This window comes from Varroa destructor, unplaced genomic scaffold (genome assembly GCF_002443255.2).
Source record: "Varroa destructor unplaced genomic scaffold, Vdes_3.0 BEIS01000003.1, whole genome shotgun sequence".
Classification (NCBI taxonomy): Eukaryota; Metazoa; Arthropoda; class Arachnida; order Mesostigmata; family Varroidae; genus Varroa; species Varroa destructor.
Window position 1 is genome coordinate 23291434 of NW_019211456.1, and position 17346 is coordinate 23308779.

The 17346-nt window shown below is 41.3% G+C and overlaps 2 long non-coding RNA genes across 3 annotated transcripts in view; both read left to right on the top strand.

Annotated features, from left to right (window-relative positions):
* Positions 1-242: 242 nt before the first annotated feature.
* On the top strand, positions 243-1266 carry LOC111247104 (uncharacterized). The gene is made up of 3 exons (XR_002671959.2): positions 243-314; positions 420-769; positions 1005-1266. It is a non-coding gene; the product is annotated as an uncharacterized LOC111247104 (long non-coding RNA).
* Positions 1267-6554: 5288 nt separating this feature from the next.
* LOC147756692 (uncharacterized) overlaps positions 6555-17346 on the top strand; it is a 50760-nt gene continuing 39968 nt past the window's right edge. For both annotated transcript variants that reach the window (XR_015323321.1, XR_015323320.1), the window contains exons 1-2: positions 6555-6669; positions 8631-8794. This is a non-coding gene — a long non-coding RNA (uncharacterized LOC147756692). The remainder of the gene's footprint in view (positions 6670-8630; positions 8795-17346) is intronic.

Below are 17346 nucleotides of genomic sequence, written 5' to 3' on the forward strand. Positions count from 1 at the left end.
AGTATACTTGCCGTGCAAGTCGAGATGATAATAACGACGAGAAAGATAAGCAAGTAATAACTATTAAAATGGGTTGAATATTTTATAATAATATCCCTAAAATATGTATACTTCTGTCATGTAAATGCGTATAAACGTCTGTAATTGGTGCGATTTCTTGTTTTTATTTATTAGTTTTTCTAACAAACTTATTTTATGGGCAGGAAAACTAGAATGACTTCTAGAAATTATACAAGGTAAAACAACGATGTTTTAAAATATTGGGTACACGCTAAAGCCGATACTCTGGGAGCTTTTCAACAGCGTTGTGCTTTGTACGACACCTAATCACGTTATCCCTGTTTTTTTTTTTTTTTTTTTTTAATTTTCTCCAAAGAATCCATAGTAGGATAGCTTATGCTGCCTATTTCTCTTTTCAGAGCTAGGAAGCAGTCGAAATTCTACGGAGATCTGCAGAATGTATAACTAAAGACATCGCTATATTTCGTGCCAAACCGTGATTGAAGCGTTGTGGTAAGGTCGTGTGTGTGTTATTGTGGAGCAACTGTGAACCTCCGTATCATGCACCTATCTTGAATTCAAGATATCTAGTGGCACTGAACGATACCTCATAACAACAAACGGCGCTAATGTCCATTGTGACCATGGGCATCAACTTACCAGCGAATCTATTCAACATTGTCGTTGAAGTTATTTCCTTCGCTGCTCTCATCTGATCCTGTTCTGATCGTTGGCACAGACTGACCTATCGCTCGTTTATGGAGCCCAGGTAGTTTTTCGGTGGTAATATTTTTCTATATTTATTTCTAAAATATACCACACGTAATGCAATTTCAATTAATAAAGATCCTATTGGTTGGTTGCTTTATCTTCACTATATTCGCATATAATTACACAACGCGTACTTCGAGAAATACCATACCGAGCGAACAGAAAACGCATTATATATACTTTATTTTGCTTCAGAATTTCCATGACCACCGTTCCAACTTATTTCGTTGAAGGTGCGCAATGTTTTGAGTGTTCACGTCCGTCCGTTCGGCATACCATCAGGCGAGCGGCTCGCAGCACGAAACAAAGCGTGTCCACGTTTGGATTCGAATTTAAACACCCATGTTTATTCAATAGCAGGTAAACAAGTTACCCACCACGCCCATCACAAGAAGTCGTTTAAGATGTATCTACCTCCTCCGAAATCTTCGATCTCCTAACTCCGTTCTTCGAATGACTAACTCAGCAATAAACTGGAACTTCGGTGAAAGTCTCTTTGTCCAGTGTTTTCATTTGAAAGTTAATCACTAGGCTGTTATTTTAGGCACTAAACAAACATTTTGACTTTAAAGGCATCATCTTCTGATGATATCGAATTAGTTTAAAATTGTAAATAATTAAAAACTTAATACAGATATTTGCCACATTTCTGTCTGCTAGTGATACACAATTTAAAGGGAGTTGCACCCCACTGAATAGGTCCAAAATAGCTAATATGCAATGACATGGTTCACCAATTTTATGCTTTTTATATAAGTATGTATACAAGTGTGAGTAATAAACACTGTAAAGGTATTGTTCAGCTATGTTAGTTATCATTTCGTATACGTTTCGTTTCCCGATTTGCACCTTTTCCATGTATCGTGTCCTCCTTATGATACAATTAGGGGCGGAACAGAGTTCGACAGATGAATGTGCTAGATATTTACTTTAGCAATAACAATTCAAATTTAAAAAGGAACAACGAGTATAATCAATGAAATTATCAATAATTAAGTTAGATAGAAATGGCTAGTATTTTATTAAAAAGTATCGGTCAATGAAAGTGTGAAAAACCATGACAATAAATTAAGCGTTTCATTGGGTCATGCCCATGTTAGTTCTTAATTATCTCTGAAATATCATTTTTTGATCAACTGGCTCGTATCTATTAAGGATTGTTGAAATTCATAATACCTATCAGTCTGCAAAGGCTTGACGACAAAAAACTACGCCAAGATGGGCACTAGCTTCGATAGATACCTTATTACTAAAGGCTTGAAGTAGTTTGAATTCATACAAGTGCAACACCTATAGATCGCTGCAGATTTTCACGCCAACGTCCCATGTTCCTTCACATAAGCTGCAAAGAGTAATTTTCGATACCGATAAATTGATGGGTATTTAGCGAGGGGTAATATAAGCAACGCCATGTTCGTGCACTGGATGCTCGAGCTATAGTTTATAGTACATGCTTATTTGCACGAGATATACGTGAACTTGATAAAGCTTGGTAGATGAAGAGCTTAGCACGACCGTATCACTTTCGAGAGGCTTAACTAAGCCTCCCTCACAATATTCGCCAGTAAGGATGCACGATAAGTGTTCACTGTATAAAAATGTGCACGCAATCAATTCTTATCAGTTAGCTAAGCTTTTTTACATGGTCGATATCATCAAGGTAACGAGTCTTCACAAGGTCGAAGTCTGGAACAACAAACTGTATACCGTCAACATCCTTTCATTGGAAGCGATCAAACTCTGATATTTGTGTCTGTTTATTGTCGGTGAACAGAACTTTATATTTCATATGCTGCTATTATAAATAGACATACAAAACTGACATCTAAGTAGACGAATCGGCCTTTTTCAATGTTATCTTCTAGATCAAAACAAATAAAGCCATCATTAATGATGACTAAACGACTGACATAAATCATAATTTTCATTTGTTACTTTTGCTTCTAACTTACCGTAACCAATGGGATTTAAAACTTGACGTATGCAAAATGCAGCTCACTAAAAGTCTCAAAAATTCACGTTTAATTTGGAAGTTGCTTAGGTTTCAACATTTCACGACAAGTTGTAAGGCATCTAGCATTTGCCTGGCACGGTCCCATTTTAGAGAACGACTCACCAAACGGTTCGTTACGACGCCATTTTCCGACTTCATTTCTACCCAGTCGTCCTGCTGTTGCAGGTCCGTTTCGGAGTTTCTTTTCTCCACTTCTTAACAAAATCATACAAAAATGATCAACTGATGCCGAGGGGTGGGGGGTGTCGGAAGTCCAACGTAGTACCAAGGCTTCCGTTTTCCTTATCGTTGGGTTTGGTTCTTCCTCATCGGTCCTTTAGTATTCCTCCGACTCGTTTCTCCATGGTAAAAGCCAACGACGTTGACGACTGCTATGATGAAACGTCCCTACAAAATGTATTCTTGTCGAGCCGCCGCCGCCGCCGCCGCCGCCGCAACGGCTGTGATAAAGCCACCTGCATACCGGCACCAATCGGTAAGTGCACAGCACGCAGGGCCCGCACAGCTACAGACGGACGTACACGACGGACACTCCTACAGCAGCAGCCGTAATAAAATGTTGAAATTTTTTTGCCAATGATAATGGCTTGTAGTAGCCCATAGTACTAGCACTTGTAGTATTAGCGGCAGTAGCCGTATTGCCGACCGTTATGTGAAGTAATCATGAGTCTAACTGAAATCATTATAGTTCGCGAACCAGCCTTGTTTAGCATTGTAATTCCAATCTGTCGGGTTGTGACGATCGTGGCGATGCTATTGTAATCATGCTCTGGGTGCCAGCAAGTAGTTCACGCGGACGAGCTAGGAAAATAGCGCCTCTTCGTCTACGTCTTTTACCTCATTTGCCTGAACTGCGTCATTTTCATCGCTATCGGCCATAAGCGACAGCCGTCGCTTCCCGCAATGCGGGAAACATATCTCTATGTGCCCTTTTATAGCATTACAGATGGATTTGTTCTGCTCGTTTAGAGAAGAGTCTTTTCGTCGAATCTTTTTTTTCTTTTTTTTTTTTTTCGTTTCGACGCTTTATCATTCTATTGCTGAGGAAAAACGTATTAGAAAGTCATCACAGACACCTATTGAGCCGTCGTCGTCGTCGTCTCCGTAGTCGTTCGATGGCTAACGGTGCTGTTACCGGCCCCAATCCCAACGACAGCACGAGCAGTGAATACTACTAGCAACTATTGTAGACGTCATAACAGTAGTGGAAACGATGACAGACCAAACGCGAGGGTCACATTTTGGCACAGTAAAACAACCCTTGCAAATATATAAGAGATTTACAATAAGCCGATGATCGATCGAACGAACGTTAATCAATCGATCGTTGCGAGTTCTGCCAGTAGTAGAGTGGGTGTATGTGTGTGCATACGGAACTGAGAACGGCGACATCAAGAAAATATTTTTCAAACAAAACATTTCCTCAAGCGTTTGTATTTGTGTGCGTGGCCGTATGCGTGTGCATATTCGTGTGTATGTGCCCGTCTACTGGCAATTGTAATATGTTTTGTTAATACGCGTTATCAGAAAAAAAGACGCGACGATGAAGCATGTCTCACAAAAAGTTTAGGCTAAATTAGGGAACAACTGATGGCGTTCGTATATATAAACTAAATCATCCATATGAAAACAGGTATCTGGATGAAATGTTTTGTGCGCATGCGTTGATAGAAATATTCTTAACGTGATATTCAATATAGCAGTTCCTTTCTTCGATTCCAAGATTAAACTCATAAGTCTTACATGAATGATGTAAATTTGAAGATATTTTTTAACAGTAATCATATCATATATTTTGAAGAGTTAAGGTCTCGCTCAAACACATTTTATACAAAAATATCCAGCAGGTTCATAGGTTTCGGCTGACTTTGGGCCTAAAAATCCCAAAAATAGAAACCGGCTTAAATAGAGAAAAAGTTTGTTGGAACTTGACGAAAGCCTAATATGGACGGCTCCATAGGCGATAGATCTCAGAAGCAACCTCTAATATTTGCATGAAAAATCATTAGACATAGGTTTTGCTGCTTACTTTTTCGTCCAGTCGATTTGCTGTGAGTCCCCATATTAACGTATGAAAACCCTTCTCGAAGTATGGGGAAGCCGACTAACGATTTATAGTTGCATAAAGCGCCGATCTCAATCTTATCCGGTGCAAAGATCTTACATAACAGTTAATCTTTGCTCATATTTCAAAAGCAGAATTCTTGCCTTCGCCATGTCAAGTTAGAATGGGCTTTTTTTTTTTTTTTTTTTTCTGTATTCATAATAGTCCATAGACGCTTGCTTGTTACGATAAATTTGCCGCAAAAACGTGCCCGAGTTCATTACGAACGTTCTGTAAAATCTTCGAGTCTAAAATTTCCGAGTCTAACCCGATTTTTGGCGTCTTTTGAATCTTACAGTAGGGTCAATACCGGTGTTCAAGATATTTTTTTACCAAAGTTCGAATCCTTCAAAAAAAAAACTTTTGAACGGCTTAATCCTCTGGAGTGAGGAACCACCGTAGAGAAAAAAACTAATCCCACATTAGTTTGAAAGATTTCTTTTATATGTATACGGTTATGGGCGCAAATCCCGTATCCCGCAGTGATGTACAGAAAATTAACAACGAATACATTCAATTAAAAGTTGCGGATTCAGAGATGATAGAATGTTCGGTAGTTAGCTGAAAAATCGCATGACGGTGAGCTTTTATTGGTAAAAATAATGATAAGTTTGTTTCACTCACACGTATGGATTTCGATTGAGCGGACTTGACATCTGGATGCTGGCCCAGATTATCGCCGCTCGTATAACATTCTATTAAGTATACTCGCCGTATGCTCTCTGCGTGTGCACGACAAATCATCTTCGTAACAGCTAATTGTCGTTATCGCTAACCGTCACAAGACTGAATTAGCTGACGCGCAAGGTCAAACGGAGGCATTACAATTACGACACCATCACGACTCACATTTGCATCAGTTTCACAGCTACTGTCATTAAGCAACTATCCTATGCAACAAAAACGACCCAATCCCAGTCGTCTTCCCTTTGAAGAATTTCTTTTACCAATTTAAAGAAAGAAAGAAGAGATCGCACTGCTTCAATTGCCATTTCGTCTGGTGCTACTACTCACACTAATGCGACTGCCTGTGAATTTCAAATTGATCACCTCTGCTAGCGGATGCTGTTTTTCAGACTCTATCATGATCTGCCAGCGCATAGGTTGATCGAGCTGGGACCAACGGTACCCCTTGTACTGTGGTTTTGTTCGGCTTTGTCCTGAAAGTCATTTCCACTCCTTTTCTCCCGCTGTCTCTGAATCGAAACAGCTGAGCAACTGGCTGTCGTCCCAGAATCCTCGGAACCAACGAGCCGCCACAGTCTAATCGTCACTGCCTTCGTCCTCCCCATTACCATCTCTCTGTTTGAGGGTATCTAAGTTTTCGCAACACGGTTCGGGCGAGCTCGCATAGGCTGATTTTCTTGTTTCAATAGCAGTTTTTGCGAGCAACCTCGTCATTTTTGACGTTGTATCTGTTCCGACTGCCTCCGCTGTTACTGCTGCTGTCACTCGTACGTAATCTCCAGACAAGAAAGAAATTAACTTTCGAAACGTTTCGGTGAATTGTTATTAGTATCACGGTAATTATCATTGCAGTGCAGGGCATCATGGGCCTATCGACGGCTTAGTAACTGATAAACGTTCAACTTCACTGTTTAGTGTTGTTAGGACCGCTACTACCAGCGATCGCCACTGGGCACAATCCGCCCCTCCGTTTGTGCTAGGATGGGATCGTCACAATTATCAGCGTCATGATCTTCGTCATTGTCGCCATCATGAACATTCGGCTGGGTGTGCGAAGTTTAACTGACGATTCGTTGCTGGACAGCGATACTTGGTAATTCGTAGCCACTGCTGTTATTATTACCCATGCACGATTAACAGAGCCGATTACGCAGGACGAACTTCAATTGGGAACGCTGCTGGTTTCAAACTGTTAAGACTTTTGCCTGATGTTTTCTTCCGCTTTATGGATGGATACTCTCTTAGCACCGCTGCTAGTTCTATCTGCTTGGTTTATTTGGTGATTTGTCCTTCTTCACTATTTTATCTCGTTTTCTCCTAATGGCGAACGCAAGCCGCAAATGAAATGATCCGATAATGAATTTGTCTTCGCACTATCTATCTGTTGTTACGTGCGTCGTCTTTTCTTCTGTATCCAGTTCTTTCTCGGTCAACGCCGTTTTTTGCCTTCGTTTTTAAACCGTCCATTTAATCGGACTCATCAATATTCCACGCGAGATTTACTCGATTTATCGTCTTCATGTACATGAGAGACACCTCATAGGAGATAATGTCGAGATTGTACCTAGCTTGATCGTTTTATTTGACTGCACGATTAAGGATCAAGTAACTGCAAGTAGGATGAGTGGGCGATCATTAGATGAACAAATGACGTCGAACGGTAGCGCGGTGTTGACGTTTCCCGACATGCGGTGTCAGAGTGAGCAATGACCTAATCGAAAATGTCCAACGAGAGAATACGTAGTGCCATATATATATACATCCATCCTTTTCATGTAGTGTTTGAGCATCCGTAGGAAAAGATGTCACAAGCAGAAAACTAGCAAATATGTCAACTCCTTCAGCTAAACAGCGTGGCAGTGGCAAAGGAGGAGCGTGAAATAGTCGAACAGTCCTTGTATACTCGTACAAGGTGTTCTGGATTCTGGCTAATGCAGTAGCAATTTTCGCCTATCACTGTTTAAACATGTCACAAGCATGTCCCACCGCCATCACGGTACCGTTGGGTAAATCATTGGGTTATGTCACTAGGTTTAAGCTACAGATTCTTCGGATTATGTACAGCGTGGCATCAATATACATTGGATTCGAAATAACCAGTGGAAAACTATAGTTGTTTTTTTGCTTACTAACTATTCAACTAAAGTACCAGAAAGCTAGCTAAACAACTACTTTTTTTTTTTTTTTATTATGGATTAGACTCAAATATATATAGCTAGATTTATTTGTTTCTAATGTACAAAGAATGAATAATTTCCAGGCGGATTATTAGGCGGGTATGAGAAGGCAACGCTTTTCGCCAGTTGTTTTATTATAAATGAGAAAAAAAAAATATGCGCGGTGCATTTCTCTGGCCAGCAGGCCCGTCTCCAGGTTTCATCCCCAATGAGGTTCATACAGGGACCATTTCGATTTTCGTATGGGGTGTTCTTTTGTCTCTATCACCTTCAAAATGTCCTTGTTTTCGTTGTCTATTGACGTCTTGCTAGTGATAGTATCGCATCGTATCGTCATTTCTGTTTGGTTGTCCCTGCCTGTTGGACGGTACAGCGTGTCAGAAGCGTAGCGTCGATGGCGATTCATCGTTTTCAACTTCCTACTGCGGCACAAAACATGACGTATGGACATTATGTCCATCAACAACCATTGCTATGCAACCGAGAATCTTGCTGGTGTTGCTATTACTTCTTCATTCTTCCTGCTCATCATTGGCAAACTGTTAATCGTTGCCTCTGGTGACTTCCCGTTTATTTAGTTATACGCTACCATAATACATGGACGCGTAATGATCTATACAGCAGCGGGACTGTGTGAGAAGGGTAACGACAATGTCGAAACAACGACCAGCGGCTGCGGCAACCGATGGCTAATATCGAATCTAGGGGAGTCAGCCCAGCTACAAGCACTATAGTATTCGTAAGCTTAACCAAGATCTATAGCGATAGATAAACTATACGAAATAGACGAATGTGTGTATGTTTATACGTAACGTTTTTTTGGGCTTGCTGTGACCGTTGCATCTGAACTGACACGCTCCCTGTATAACAATTCAAGCAAAGAGGCTGAAGCGACTTCGTCTGCAAAGAATCTTCACTGGCAGAAGTGGAATCGTACACGATCACTGGGCGATCGATTGATATCGCTGTAATCGCCGATGTTGAAAGTATCATTCTGCTCCTTATGAAAAAAGGCCGCCGCTAACACAGGACTGGTTAAAGGTGCGTACATCGCTTCCTTGTTATTTCGTTTGTCCACTTGTTTGTATTTTGATGATGTTCACGCTACTGTAGCAGTAGTCATCGCCCTCGTTGCCCATTGTATAATAAGTCGGTATCACAGTCCATGAGCATTTTTGAATAGTATCATTTCTTATCTCCACGATTGAAGGTAAATGTGCTAGCGATAGTGCGGTCGCTAAGAGTTATGGCTTTTGAAAGAGCCCAGGTAGCCATTTATAACACCTGCACTGACGGCTGAATTCGAATAAGAAGGAAGCGACGGCTATCATAGAATTGGACGACGTCCAAGTATAATTGATTTGCCAATTTACTAGAAATAATTTCTAACAACAACTAGCGCTTAGATAGTCATCGCCAATCATTGAAGTAAATAGGATTCTGCTGAAAGCTATAAGAAGAAATATAACGCCTTTTTTGCGAATAGGAGTTTTTATACTTTGGATTTCGCGTACCCCCCAAAACGTCGTGGTCCCTTAACGAATAAAGAGACAAATTTATGCGACTAATAGCCACCGTATAAAGGCATCATGTAGTACCTCACCCGATATCAAACCTGAGTTACAAATTCATTATAGAGAGAGCTAAATATTACATGCAAGCTAACCTTGAAGTTCGGGGCTAGAGAATAATTATATACACACACATATATATATATATATATATATATATATATATATATATATATATGAGAGAAATAATAATGTTTTGTAGACCTCAGTTAAGATACTGTAAAAAGTTTCTCGACCTCTGCTTTATGTATATCCGCGCCTGAATTATAAACGAAGGTCTTAGTTAAAAATTCAAAAAAAAAACTGGTGACCCGCCTAACTAGTCTCACTTTAGTCTTTCCCCAAAACTCGCGAGAACCAGGCTTACATCATGGAGTGTTAGTCCCGTTTCCGTCGGTTACTGACTGTCTGATCTGCTGCGTCAGTGAGAAAGGGACCCACAACGCCAGTACCCCTTATGGATGCGGAGTCGTGCAAGACATATTATTTTTTGCAATGATTATTGTTATAGCCACCACCCACATCTTGTTGTTATGGCTACGGCCGCTGCCACTACTATGCGTGGGAGTCGACACTCTTTCGATATGGTCGTTGTCATCAAAAGAGGTAAAAAGGACCAAGGAAATTTTTTTTACTCAAGAAGTTTTTTGGCCCTCAGCGCGAACTGAACCTACGCCAGCATTAGGTTAAGGCTTTCAGAGCGCGGAATCAAAGCCTCACGTGTTGTTGTCTCAAAACGTTTGGTTTACGCGAAACGTTTGTTTTAATACTCAGATTCTAATCTGATGGTAATAATGTTAATTACGTTGGGTAAAGTCGGCTGTCGGCTTGCAGTGTCCTTTTCACTTCTGAAGTCTTCTAGATACAAGCACGGGTACAACAACTGTGAAGTGTGAATATGTTACTAAACAGGTTAACAACCTTCACCACATCGCACCGACTATAAAGTTCCTCGGTTTTTGGTGGACGTTCCAATATGACTTGTAAGATCTTTAGTGAAACAATTAATTTCTCCGAAAACCATCTCGCAGCTAATATAGTTGTTGTTCTGATTTCTCTCGCTCTTTTCAGAGTAACATGACTGATAACTTAGAAAATACGTATGTGTATATGAAAAATATATATTAAGAAAGCACTGTATGCGACGACTGTGGCGAAGAGTGTCCGGAGCGCGCCATATAAAATTAATCCAAACTCCAGGTAATTACCAAGCTTATTAGTTGTCCTCCCTAAACAATCTGCTCTGAACTGGAACCGTTATTACCCCATCGCGCTCACTGTAAACGGTACATTTTTCTCACAAATAGATAGTGATGGGAGCTTTTTCAGTGGTCCCCTTCACTCTTATCACCCTTGTCATAACTTATACGCCTTTAAAGCAATCATACATCTCCTAAATCTAGCGCTAATAGATCTCAAGGGTCCACAATAGCAGCACTGGGAGCGATCTGTATCTCTGTGCTGGAGGCGCTGTAAAGAAGAGTGAGCTAATGTACAATATTGGCAGTACTATTATTCTAAACGTTATTATTATGATTATAATTATTTTTTGTCTGTCGAAAATAGTGGTTATAGCTTATTATATATATTTTTTATCGCTATTATTGTCCTGTGTCTGTATTATGCGGTTACCAAAAGCTATACCTAATAGGACTTCCTTCATTCCCGGTTGTTGCCTGAATCGATATTGTTACGGTATGTTTTGTTAAATTGCGGAATTGACAATGCCTCTGTCGTTGTTACGCTGATTTGATCCAATCGGTTACATCAATAATTCCAGAAATAACCGCAGCCGTACAAGCAGAAGCCAAACGCCAGTAGCAGCGCTATATGATCATCCTGATACGTTCTCGTCTTCCGTTTGTATTTCCCTTTATTGTCAGTTTGAACTCTCTACATAGCCTCTATATAGAATATCGATTTGTTAGCATGTATCAACGTGTTTCGACAATGTCCATTGTATTATAATGTTTTTTTTTATGACAATGACAGCCCCACCCTAGACACCGCATGTCACCGGTATGTCATCCCCATCATCATTATTATTATTATTGTTATCATCAAATAGGGCTTTTTCGTGCTGGATTGATTTCCTTTTTTTCTGAACTGAACTTGGCCCCCAGGTCGGCCGAAGTCTGCAACAATAGCGGCCTAGAATCAATTCACATGGCGCGTTCATTTCTGCCGCCGGCTAGTGATGTGTGGCGGGAAGCCACCGTTCGACGTTGAGATTCAACGTCTGTCAGCGGAAAAGCAGGGCGTCCAATAGTTTCAGTCAGTGGAATAACTCACTGGCATAGCACATATTCTACACGTGATACATATTAAAGTAGCCGCTGTTGTGTAGTTAAGAGAGCGCAGTCATGCATCAGCTGGGGCACAAGCAGTGGGCGAAACACGGCAATGGCTGCCTGTATCAATTGTTTCCGGTTGGCTTAGTTACAACGTACCGGAACCAGAAAGCTAGAGTTACTTGTTGGTAAAATATTATTGTATTGGCGAGTGGCAATATAATGGAAATGTAGGAAATATTTATACTTCTTATGTATTTAAGTTATACGCCTACAAACGTTGCATATAATATTTTCATTTTGTTGAGAAGTTAGCCCTGACTTCACTTTGTTCATTATTATCCATAGGCGGAAAAGGTTCTAGAATCGCATTTCGGTGTCTTCGTTCGAATCATTGATAACCTAAATATTTATCGAAGATAAGTCTGCGAGCAAATGCTCAGGTGAGCCCCTGCGTGAAGAGTGTAAATATTACCTACCGGTAGTTGCTTATTATAATGGACAACAAAGCTTAAATTAGATATAGCCAAGTTAGAAGATCGAAGCTTCCTATCACAAGCAGAATCTAACTAGAGGGTCGAACCTAATCGAGGATTAGCTCAATCGGCCTCAGCACAGTTTACTTACCCTATTGTTTTTCTGTCGTCAAATCTTCAAACAATGCATCTCTGCTGATCGTTTTGGTGATGTTTTTAATAGTAGCCAGACATTGCTGGCAAGCGAGGCTACTGGTAATTAAGATAAGTCATTGTCTTCGGTAGAGCAATGTGGGGTCTCTATGCTGGCTAAATTTCAGCTAATGTAAGTTACTATGTAAGTGGTGTAGCCAATGTGAACGGTCATCATGATGCCAACGGATATGCTCTTTAATAAAGGGGCAGTTCGGTTGAGCGACGGTGAAAACGAAGAGCTCTAGCGAGGAAAGAGGTGAAGCCATGAATAAGGACAGAACGACAGGGAAGACTCCAAGCAGTGTCTCGAAAGCCAGTGTGCGAGAGCCCCTTTTCAACAGACGTCGATGACTACAATAATCTGCATTTAAAAAAGGCGGGACGGCGAATGCTTATCAACATGGACTCGTGCACACACGCAGGCACAGATCTATGTTGGGTTCTTCAGCGTTCGTTTAGGCTGGCCACCACCGCTGCCAACATTGGAACTCTTTTGACTCCAGTGGCACCATCCGTACCAAATTGGAACTGGGTATGAGCGTAGGATCCGCATTAGGCCAAGGACCGGTAACGACAACAACGGTGGCGTCCACTCGTCGTATACTTTTGATCTATACCAGTAATCTATAGTTCTTCGCAATCGCCACAGCTGCCGTAGAACAACCGATATGCGTCTCTCCATTAGAGCGCAACACTATGGCGTTCTCTGTCTGTTTGGCTGGCTGGCTGGCTGGCTAGCTGGCTGATGACCCGTCAATGTTGTACTGAAACGCACAGAGTGGCAGATCTCTCAATAACAACACCTGTAACAGCGACAAAGACAACATGGAAACGACGACCGCTTCGACGCGTCTCAGCAAAATTCACTGACAAGCGCAATGAAACAAAGTACGTTTACCATCGTCGTTTTATGTGGTAATTATTCTGCAAGTTTTACACCTCAACGCCGTTGGCCTCTCGTATACAATGTACTAATATTAGCTTACGTTGCGTATATCGTCATTACAACAACTGTGTTTGCTGCGCGTATTCTGTTACTGCGCAATCAGTTGATGTTGGTCTAATCGCCAGCGTCGACCATTATCGTCTGTCCATTATAATTCATATTACGTCTATGATACATAACAGAAAAACAAGCATATGCAAATAACTTCCAGCATCTTGCCGCTTAAAGGACAGACAAAAGGCTAGCATGAGGAAACACGTATGCATTGTGCGGGTGTGCGTCTTTGTTGGTGGTGTTGTGTAGTCAACGGCTATTTCCTAACAAGTGTACAGAAGACAGGTTGGTCTTTAACAGGTCGATTATGTTTCGTTACGGTGCAGATGTGACCGTACCGCTGTTAGCGAGATCGCTCTTCTGAGTTTCGACGATTATGAGACTTTGCCCCCCTCCTTTGGGCAAGTAAGCAACGCTATTGGATAAACTTGGCGTGATGAGATACCTGAACGTGAGGCGTAAGCTTTCGAAGCGCAGTAACTTTTCCCTCAAAAAATAAAACTTTGTTCGGCCTCAATTTGAAAATGCTTCAAGGCGAATCTATTCGAACTTTATTCGGACGTTTTTCAAAGTAAATTCCAATTACACAAAGCGTTTCTGACGACAAAGAAAACTAGTGCACGTTTACGCATTTCCCAAAAACTCGTTACTGCTTTTGATGCTACATGCAACACTGCTGGTAACACGAATTGCAGGACCGTGTCAGGCGTTGTGATAACTCTTCACTCAAAAGTTTCATTGAATGCTTTCTCTTTTTGGCTTGCCTGTAAGTTAACACGTGTCATGCGTACGTACATAACTTTATCCGTCACCAACCGATTTGGATAACAAAAATATACAGGCTAATTGTGCGGGGTTAAAGCGAATCCCTTACCTATGAATGTTATTAGTGAAGAACATTTTATATGATAAACTCAAGGTACGTATTGAATTCGGACCGATAGTTACCCGATGAAATGGCACATTTTAAAATACAGATGAAACTTTATTCGATGTCCTTCGTTCCATAATTTTTCTATATTGCCCAGACTTTTCTATCTATCGTGCTCGCTTCGTATCAGTTTGCCATGACTAGAATACAGGTTTAACATATAACCAAAACATTGTAATTATTAACGACTTTTGACTGCGGACGGTTTTGGCTCGCCCTCCGTCAGCGTGTGACAAACAAGAAGTTATTATACAAATCAATAATAATGTTCAGATAATGAAATCGTACTGGTGCAAGCCGATAAACTATGTACCGCCGAACGAAAAAGCACCTCACGTTGACCCCTAAACAAAGTCATTTGCTGTGTTCTTCAAGCACATTTTCGCTAGCCAGGATTAGCACAGTTCTATGAATTACTTCGAATGCCACGATCTTTCGTCCCTCTGCGACCTGTACAGCTGAGCCTTGCTACCCTAACGACCCAGTCTTAGGGGGCCTTTCTACGGATCTGTTTAGTGCACTGTTCTGTGGTCGTGTGTATGTACGTTGACGCTATCGGTTTCGATAATAATCCACATCGTTCTGTACATCCACACCATTTCAAGTGCTGTACCGTCGCAAAGGTTTGCCAGCTCAGACACGCGACATGCTAGCAGCCAAAGGAACCGTGGCCAATATGATCGAAACGCCTGTCGCATTGTCACCGTTATGGCTACGACAGAAAACGTACGCAAAGGCATCGGCGGCCGTGACGACAACGCCAACTCAACGACAACATAACAACAACAACAACAACAGTAACATGGAGATCAGCAAACAAGCCATAGCGAAAAAGAAAAGGAAGATGATAAAACGACGATAAAGGCAGTGGCCAGCAAAAAAAATAGAGAGTCGCTTATACCACTGAAACAGGTACCATTAATTTTCATCTTGCAGTTCTAGACGTTCAATAAGCAGGCAAGAAGGCGCACGGTCTGGCGGGCGCACATCTTTGTCGAAATCCACGGGCTATAAAAAGCAGTTCACGAAGCGACTGATAGTTATAGAGTGCTTACAGCTTTCTACTCAGAGACATAAAGGCAGACAAATACATATGCCACCTAATACCTGTACGGACGCATCAGTGGGTTGTTTACGTTCTGAGGCATTTGTAGCCCGAGTGATTGCACATGTGGGAAAGCCGCATTTGTCATTCATGGGTATTACATGGAAACCGTATTAGATATTATGCTCTATCAATTATTCATTATGGGGCTATGAAGAAATAATAACTTGTGGTTGTTTCGATAGCGCAGGTGTGATAGATAATATATTGATGCCTTAAATTAGTATATTAACTGTGATAGCCTATAGAATTGTCTTATGTGGCTATACGCTGTACTTCTGAGCGCACTCAACACTGATACTGGGAAAGAATTGCTGTACCTATTTGAAGTTGGCCTGTTTTATATAGAATATAGTCAAGTCGTGTATATTGGCAATGTTGCTTAACGGCAACAACGGCAAAAAAGGCCTACGAGCCTTTAGCGAACGATGCACATCTACGAAGGAAGTAAGCAAACATTAAGAGAGCTAGTCATTCTAGAGAGGCCGCGTTCTCCGACAAAAAGGATGCGGCAACAGAGGATGTAAAAATAGAACGATACCCCTGAGGAGAGAAGAGCAGGTTGGAGGAAGGGGAAAAAATGACGACTTGTCATCGTCAGGAATTGTTGTCTCCTTACCTATTTGCCTTTGACCGGCTTCAACAGGCACAGCGGTTCCACAAGCACTATTGCTACCGCTTGATAGCGCAACGGCGGCAGCCGCGCATTCGGGCGTCAGTAAAGCGCGAGACCTGTACCATCTACGAACACGGCAGAAGCGTTGCCGCTACTAGTCGTAAATTGAATGGACGAAACGCTCCAACGCGTCCGAGGCGTTTAGTAAGAGGGTGAACAGTCAACAGTTCGACGATGCTGGCGGGAACAAAACTGACGGGGGTTTTGCCGAGCTACGTTGATGTGTTACCTTATCTTGGCGTTGATTTTTTGTTTTTCTTTCGTTAGCCAACGAGCGTCAGCGGCAGCAGCGACGGCTACGGACTCTGTAGATTAAACAGATTGACGGATCTCTCTGCTGATTGACTGCTTGAAGATTGACTTTTCGGGGGAATAGATCAGATCGTCGAGGTAGTGGAGCCGATGACAGCAATATCGATAACGAGAAAGAGTGAATCTGATACTGATGACCATTACGAAAACGGTGGATTAATGTAGTTATGCCAGCGTTGCATGAGCTATCGACGGTCTGAACTCTGCCGAAGAAAACGACCAGTAGCAGCAAATACTAATTTCTAGTAGAAAACATCTAGATACATAGGGCTGTGCAGCGGAAGAGAGAGTTCTTCTTGTCGACTGCATTAGATTTGTATCTACTTACATCGATAGGTTAACTATTAACTTTTTAAACCTGTGTTTTCGGACATATTTGGCAAGTTCATATAGGGATTTAATGCCTTTGGGCCCAGGTCACTATTTCATGTCTACCCAGGTAAAAACATATAATTGGAATTTGGTCAAATATACGTTGCAATTATAGTATGAATGCACCTCTCAAGGATATTGTTGGATCGCTGCTATGTTAACCAATGTCAGCTTTCACGTTTTCGGCCAATAGGGTTTGGGCATATGCTTTACTTATTATTGTTTAGCCATTTAATTGAATTTCCCCGAATAGAATTTTAACTGAGTAACATGATGTACTTTTCCTCTACATTGTACATGGCTTATCCTACAAGGATGTGATCTTCCACTTGTTATACTGCCAGCAAATGGCACGTTAAAGTACATGATAATGCAGAAGAAGAGAAACGCTAATGTTTACAAATTTGGCTTCAGATTTCGACGATTAAGATTTAGGAACCTACCGTAGCTAGAGTAGCACCCATAATTCTGCACCGGGCTTTTACTTTGAATTTTGTTTTATTTTGGTATCGAAGACGCTGCTCATACAAGATTGGCTTAGGATGTTTAGCTCGCGACACATTTGCATAGACATTGATATCTACCTTTTAAAGTAAACTAGCATCTGTAATAGATCATATGAGACGCGCCTATATTGGGTAGTAGGGAGCTATATACGGAGGCT